The 7,384-nt window shown below is 43.5% G+C and overlaps 1 long non-coding RNA gene across 1 annotated transcript; it reads left to right on the forward strand.

Annotated features, from left to right (window-relative positions):
• Positions 1-978: 978 nt before the first annotated feature.
• LOC139070623 (uncharacterized) lies at positions 979-5,337 on the forward strand. The gene is made up of 3 exons (XR_011521107.1): positions 979-1,034; positions 1,112-1,174; positions 3,392-5,337. It is a non-coding gene; the product is annotated as an uncharacterized lncRNA (long non-coding RNA).
• Positions 5,338-7,384: the final 2,047 nt, after the last annotated feature.

Here is a 7,384-nt window from a genome sequence, read left to right on the forward strand (position 1 = left end):
AGCACTGCAGGTGCTCTCCATGTCCAAAATGTGCGTAAGCCAGGTCCTTAGTCAACTTAAAGTTGCGCACATTTTTCCACTGAGTTTTCTTTCATAAATCTCAAAGTTTGTGTGGAAAATTGCTTATGCAGTTTCCCCGTTTTGTGCGTAAGCAAGCTTGATAAATGAGGCCCCAGGTCAGTTATCATGGACTTTCTTACCTTGTGTGAGCGTAACCACTTTCACTTCAACACCAATAAAACAAAGGAAATGGTGATTGACTTCCAGGGAAACACTCCCCCTCACTCACCGCTAAACATCCAGGGATCAGACATTGAGGTGGTGGATAACTTTAATTATCTGGGTGTGCAATAGTAAACTGAACTGGTCCAACAACACATAGGCTATGTAGAAGAAAGGCCACAGCCACCTCCACCTCCTGAGGAGGCTGAGGTCCTTCGGAGTTAATTCCCATTTGCTAAAATCCTTTTATAATTCTGGTTGGATGTGTTATCCACTCTGCTGTGGTCTGTTGCAGTGCAGGCAGCGCTGACCAAGACAGGAAGAGACTGAACAAGATGGTTAACAAAGCTAGCTTGGTTCTGGGTTGCCCACTGGATTCAGTTGAGGAGATGAGTAACAGGAGTATATTGGGGAAGATGACCACCATCTTACAAAAAAAAAAAAAAAAACTCCAATCCACTGCATTCCACTGTGAAGACCATGGACAGCTCCTTCAGAAGCAGACTGAGACATCCCAGATGTAAAACAGAACATTACCGTAGGCCATTCATCCCCTCTGCAGTAAAAGTCTATAACTCCTCAGTTTAAGTTCTACTGGCATATCCTGGTACACAATAACATCAATGCAATACTCAGTGTGTGTTCCATATGTGGCCCAGTGTTTTACCAGGTTTTGGTAAATTCCTACAGTCTTCTGTCTTTTAAATGCACCATGCCTAAGTCATGTGATGTTGATCACATGATCAAAAGCCAGCACTGGCTTCCTCCCTGCAGACATGTGGGGGAAAAGCCAAGTGACAGAGCTGTTGCAGGTCAGTACATAAAACCCAAAGCTTTTCTTATCTTAAATGCATTTGTTTGACACTCACCAAGATATTACTTGACTCAGACACCGACATCTGTGAGCTGGAGCCTTGCAGGGCCATCTTACACCATACAGAAACTGGAATTGGTGAGTGTGTTTGTTTGTGTCATATTAGCAACTAGCATGTTAGTCTCTCTCCTTCAGTTTTTTAATAAGGTCAATAGAATCCATCTCTCTTTACCTCATTCCTCCCCTCCCTCTCCTGATTTATTTGAACCCTCCATTCAGTTCTCCTCCTTTAAACTTCCCCATCCCTCAGAACTATTAGATTACATCACCAAATCCAAACCTTACACCTTTCAACTAGACCCTATTCCAACAGTTTTAGTTAAATCCTGCCTTTCCTCCCTGCTCCCTTTTATAACAGCCATTATTCATTCCTCACTATCCTCTGGTACGGTCCCCTCCCTATTCAAATCCTCTTCAGTCAGCCCTATTCTAAAAAAAACCTGGTTCAGATCCCAATGATTTCAATAATCTCCTTCCCATTTCCCATCTTCCCTTCATTTCCAAAGTCCTAGAGAAAACTGTTGCATCTCAGCTCCATTCCCATCTCACCTGCAATAACCTTTATGAAAAGTTTCAGTCTGGCTTCCGTCCCCACCACAGCACAGAAACAGCTCTCATCAAGATCACTAACGACCTACTCATTGCTGCTGATTCTGGTTTAATCTCTATTCTCATTCTCCTCGATCTGAGTGCGGCCTTTGACACCATTTCTCATCCCATCCTCCTCAATAGACTCTCTTCCTTAGGCATCACTCACACCCCCTCCGCTGGTTTCAATCTTACCTTACTGGCCGCACTCAGTTCATCCAGTTAAAATCCTTTTCCTCAGAACCCTCCCCAGTCAAGTCAGGTGTGCCCCAGGGCTCTGTCCTGGGGCCCCTCCTCTTCATAGTATATCTCCTCCCTATCGGCAAAATCTTCCGCAAATTCAATATCCAGTTTCACTGCTTTGCGGATGACACCTAGCTCTACATTTCCAGTAAGCCCAACTCAACTCTCCCACCATCCTCCCTTACACTCTGCCTCTCTGAAATCAAATCATGGTTCACCTCTAATTTCCTCATACTCAACAGCAATAAAACTGAACTTCTTCTAGTTGGCACTAAATCCACCATCTCAAATTCTGACAGCTTTTGTTTAACTATTGACAGCGCCATAGTCTCCCCCTACCCTCACGTCAAGAGTCTGGGTGTCATTCTTGACAGCTCACTTTCTTTTCAAGCTCACATTAATAACATAATTCGGTCAGCATACTTCCATCTACGTTCCATAAACCGTCTTCGCCCCTCACTGACCCCTCACACTGCCGCCATTCTCGTCCACAGCCTCGTCACCTCCCGTCTCGACTATTGCAATTCACTTCTTTATGGTCTCCCCAACAAACTCCTTCATAAACTGCAACTGGTTCAGAATTCAGCAGCCCGTATTATCACCAGAACCCCTTCCTTTCACCACATCACCCCGGTTCTCCAACAGCTTCACTGGCTCCCAGTGAAATTCAGGTCCATCTTCAAAATTCTCCTCCATACCTTCAAAGCTATCCACAACCTCTCTCCTCCATATATCTCAGACCTTATAAGTATTCACACCCCCTCCCGTTCTCTCAGATCTTCTTCTTCCATCCATCTTGCGGTTCATTCTGCCCGTCTCGCCACCATGGGGAGCAGAGCTTTCAGCCGCTCTGCTCCTCGTCTCTGGAACTCACTTCCCCCAGACATCAGGAACATCGACAGTTTTACCCTTTTCAAAACAAAACTCAAAACACACATGTTTAAATCTGCCTACAACCTCTGATTTTATTGAACTGTTTCTCTCTTTGTTTTTTCTTGTTTGGGTTTTATTATTGTTTTATTGTATTTTATGAAGTATTTTCTGTCAAGTGACCTTGGGTGTCCTGAAAGGCGCTTTTAAATAAAATGTATTATTATTATTATAGTGGTTAACATGCTGGTAGCAAATGCAATACCATGTATATGATGAATGCTGTTTAAAACAGTTGAGCATGATCTTGTTTTTAAATACCACAAATGAACTCAAAGCTAACTTATTGTTTGCTATTATTGAGGGATACTAACTTTGTTCAAGCTATGTAGTATTTATATAGCAGTACATTTGTTTGGATAAAGCTTTACTGATATTATAAAATATTATGGGTTTGTATTGAATGTACAGTTTATGCACATTTAGTTTAACACCATGTATTTATAAGAATTAATTGTGTAAACAAGAAACCAAGGGGAAAAGGACAGCTTATTCGCAGTAAGATGTCTTACTTATCCTGTTTGTTTAATGCAGACCAGGGGACCCTTTAAGGGTTTAAGGATGGCGAACGAACGATTGACCAGGGGCCTGAAGACCTCTCCTTCATCTTCCTACTGGTCTGGTAGGAAGTTGTCTCAGGCAACATTCTTTCTACCCCCAAACTCCTCACTCAATTCCTGGATTTAGTATCACTAAAGTTTTCAGCAGCTTTTTAAAGGAGTCCACTGAGTCCACTGACCTCAGACTCAGGCGGAGAGAGGTCCAGAGTCTGGGAGCCACAGCAGCAAATGATCTGCCAGCGTTGGTCTTTAACCTGGTGCGCTGCACAATCAGTAGGCTTTGGTCACTGGACCTCAGGGACCTGCTAGTGGTGTAAGCACAATGGAGTGATCTCCTTTTTCCACCTTCGTCAGTTGGCAACGATCAAACCATTTTTGTCACGTCATGATCTTGAGACGGTAGTCCATGCTTTTATTACGGTGCAATTGGACTACTGCAACTCTGTTTTATTCGGTGTGAGCAAGGGCTCAACAGCCAGGTTGCAAATGGTGCAGAATGCTGCTGCCAGATTTTTAGAGGGCAGGCGCAAGTATGACCACATTACTCCTGTCCTGGCTGCGCTTCCTTGGCTGCCCGTTGATGTAAGGATTCATTTTAAAATACTTTTACTGGTTTTTAAAACGTTAAATGGTTTGGCCCCTCCTTACTTGGTGTCACTGCTTCAACCGTACACCCCTGCACGGTCACTCCGCTCGGAGAACCTCATGCTCCTCTCGGTCCCAAGAACGCGCCTAAAGACACGTGGTGATAGGGCCTTTGCTGTGGCAGGTCCTAAGCTTTGGAACAAGCTTCCTCTCAGCATTAGGGCCTCCACCTCTGTTGCGGTTTTTAAAGCAAGGCTAAAAACCTACTTTTATGATCTGTCTTTTAACCTTTCTAACTGGTTTTATTGTCTTACTTATAGCAATCTGTGTACTCACTGTATTTTTATCTGTATCTTGTGATATAATGTTTTTATTTTCTGGACTTAATGTTTTATGTTTTTGACTTGGTCAGTGTAGCGCCTTGGTGGCATCTTTTTGCCTGTAAGGCGTGATTTACAAAGAAAGTTGAGTTAAGGACTGAGAAGATGACCAATGAGTGATGGTGCTTGTCCACGTAAGGACCTAAAAACCAGAACCAGGTCTGTGTCCTTACAGTAAGCTGCATGGTTCTGGAACCCAAGTTTTACCTTTTTTTATTCATAGTTGTGGTAGAAGATTACTGCCTATGTGTATATGCATGTACCTTTGTTATTATTTTACTTTTAGTCTCTTAAGTGCCTGTGCTGCTGTAACAAGTAACATTCTCCCATTGTGGGATCAATAATGTCCACCTATTCTGACCAAATGATGCCTTTAAATTGTGGGCGATGGTGGCACAGGAGTTAAGTGCTCGCCCCGTAATCGGAAGGTTGCAGGTTCGAGCCCCGCTCAATCTGTCGCTGTCGTTGTGTCCTTGGGCAAGACACTTAACCCACGTTGCCTGCTGGTGGTGGTCGGAGGGGCCGGTGGCGCCTGTGCTCGGCAGCCTCGCCTCTGTCAGTGCGCCCCAGGGCAGCTGTGGCTGCATCGTAGCTCATCACCATCAGTGTGTGAATGTGGTTGTGAATGGGTGAATGACTGGTTGTGTTGTAAAGCACCTTGGGGGGTTCCAGGACTCAGGAAGGCGCTATATCAAATATAGGCCATTTACCATTTAAATGAGTTACAATCATGATTTGGAAAAAACAAGTGGGAAATGCCATCACACAAACCCAATTAAGGTTTAAAATAGACGTTTTTTCATGTCAAGGAGTTATTTTAAAATTGTGTTTTCACAGCGGAGTCAATTTTAATTACCAGTCTGCTGATTCCCTCTCCAGCCACGGGGTGCACACTGAGCACAAGCATTTTGGTTTGCAAATGTTCATATGATGCTAGTCATATCTACAGGTGCTGGCCAGTAAATTAGAATATCATCAAAAGGTTGAAAATATTTCAGTAATTCCATTCAAAACGTGAAACTTGTACATTATATTCATGCAATGCACACAGACCAATGTATTTCCAATGTTCATTACATTTAAATTTGATATTCATAAGTGACAACTAATGAAAACTCCAAATTTGGTATCTCAAAAAATTAGAATATTCTGAAAAGGCTGAATATAGAAGACACCTGCTGCCACTCTAATCAGCTGATTTACTCAAAACACCTGCAAAGGCCTTTAAAAGGTCCCTCAGTCTTGTTTTGAAGGCACCACAATCATGGGGAAGACTTCTGACTTAACAGCTGTCCAAAAGACAATCATTGACACCTTGCACAAGGAGGGCAAGACACAAAAGGTGATTGCTAAAGAAGCTGGCTGTTCGCAGAGCTCTGTGTCCAAGCACATTAACAGACAGGCGAAGGGACGGAAAAAATGTGGTAGAAAAAAGTGTACAAGCTCTAGGGATAACCGCACCCTGCAGAGAATTGTGACGACAAACCCATTCAAAAATGTGGGGGAGATCCACAAAGAGTGGACTGCAGCTGGAGTCAGCGCTTCAAGAACCACCACGAGGAGACTCATGAAAGACATGGGATTCAGGTGTCGCATTCCGTGTGTCAAGCCACTCTTGAACAAGAAACAGCGCAAGAAGCGTCTCGCCTGGGCCAAGGACAAAAAGGACTGGACTGATGCTGAGTGGTCCAAAGTTATGTTTTCTGATGAAAGCAAGTTCTGCATTTCCTTTGGAAATCAAGGACCCAGAGTCTGGAGGAAGAGCGGAGAAGCACAGAATCCACGTTGCATGAGGTCCAGTGTAAAGTTTCCACCGTCAGTGATGGTGTGGGGTGCCATGTCATCTGCCGGTGTTGGCCCACTCTGTTTCCTGAGGTCCAGGGTCAATGCAGCCGTCTACCAGGAAGTTTTAGAGCACTTCATGCTTCCTGCTGCTGACCAACTTTATGGGGATGCAGACTTCACCTTTCAACAGGACTTGGCACCTGCACACAGTGCCAAAACCACCAGCACCTGGTTCAAGGACCATGGTATCCCTGTCCTTGATTGGCCAGCAAACTCGCCTGACCTTAACCCCATAGAAAATCTATGGGGTATTGTGAAGCGGAGGATGCAATACGCTAGACCCAACAATGCAGAGGAGCTGAAGACGACTATCAGAGCAACCTGGGCTCTCATAACACCTGAGCAGTGCCACAGACTGATCGAGTCCATGCCACGCCGCATTACTGCAGTTATTGAGGCAAAAGGAGCCCCGACTAAGTATTGAGTGCTATACATGCACATTCTTTTCATGTTCATTCTTTTCAGTTGGCCAACATTAGAGAAACAAACATTTTTTCATTGGCCTTTAGAATATTCTAATTTTCTGAGATACCAGATTTGATGTTTTCATTGGTTGTCACCTATAAATATCAAAATTAAACGTAATAAACATCGGAAATACATTGGTCTGTGTGCATTGCATGAATATAATGTACAAGTTTCACGTTTTGAATGGAATTACTGAAATATTTTCAACCTTTTGATGATATTCTAATTTACTGGCCAGCACCTGTAGATCCTGTAGACTAAGATAACACCAGCAAAGTGGTGTTCTACTCTGTAACAGAATAATCAGGAAAACCCAGATAAAGGTTTTCTTTCACGTGTCAGATCTTTCTCATTCTGTAAAGGAGTTCACTTAAATCTGAACTTTAAAGGCATTACACCAGCCTTCACCTTTGACTCCTGTATGAAATGGTGTGTGAATCTTGCCAGATACACAATGCAGTCTCTTGGGGAAATCTAGATTACTCCACTGCTCACAGGATAAAGCCGAACAGTGGAGCTATAATTAAAAACGGCTCATTAACAAAATAGGACAATGTGTGCTGACAGGCGCTTACCTGAGTGACACAGCCTACCGTGAACTCTTCATAGATTTACTTCAACAACCACGACATTAAAGTGTTAATGAGCTCAGATATTTCAAAGGAAAATGCAACCCTACTGTTCTACCT

The sequence above is a fragment of the Nothobranchius furzeri genome, chromosome 7, assembly GCF_043380555.1.
Source record: "Nothobranchius furzeri strain GRZ-AD chromosome 7, NfurGRZ-RIMD1, whole genome shotgun sequence".
NCBI lineage: Eukaryota > Metazoa > Chordata > Actinopteri > Cyprinodontiformes > Nothobranchiidae > Nothobranchius > Nothobranchius furzeri.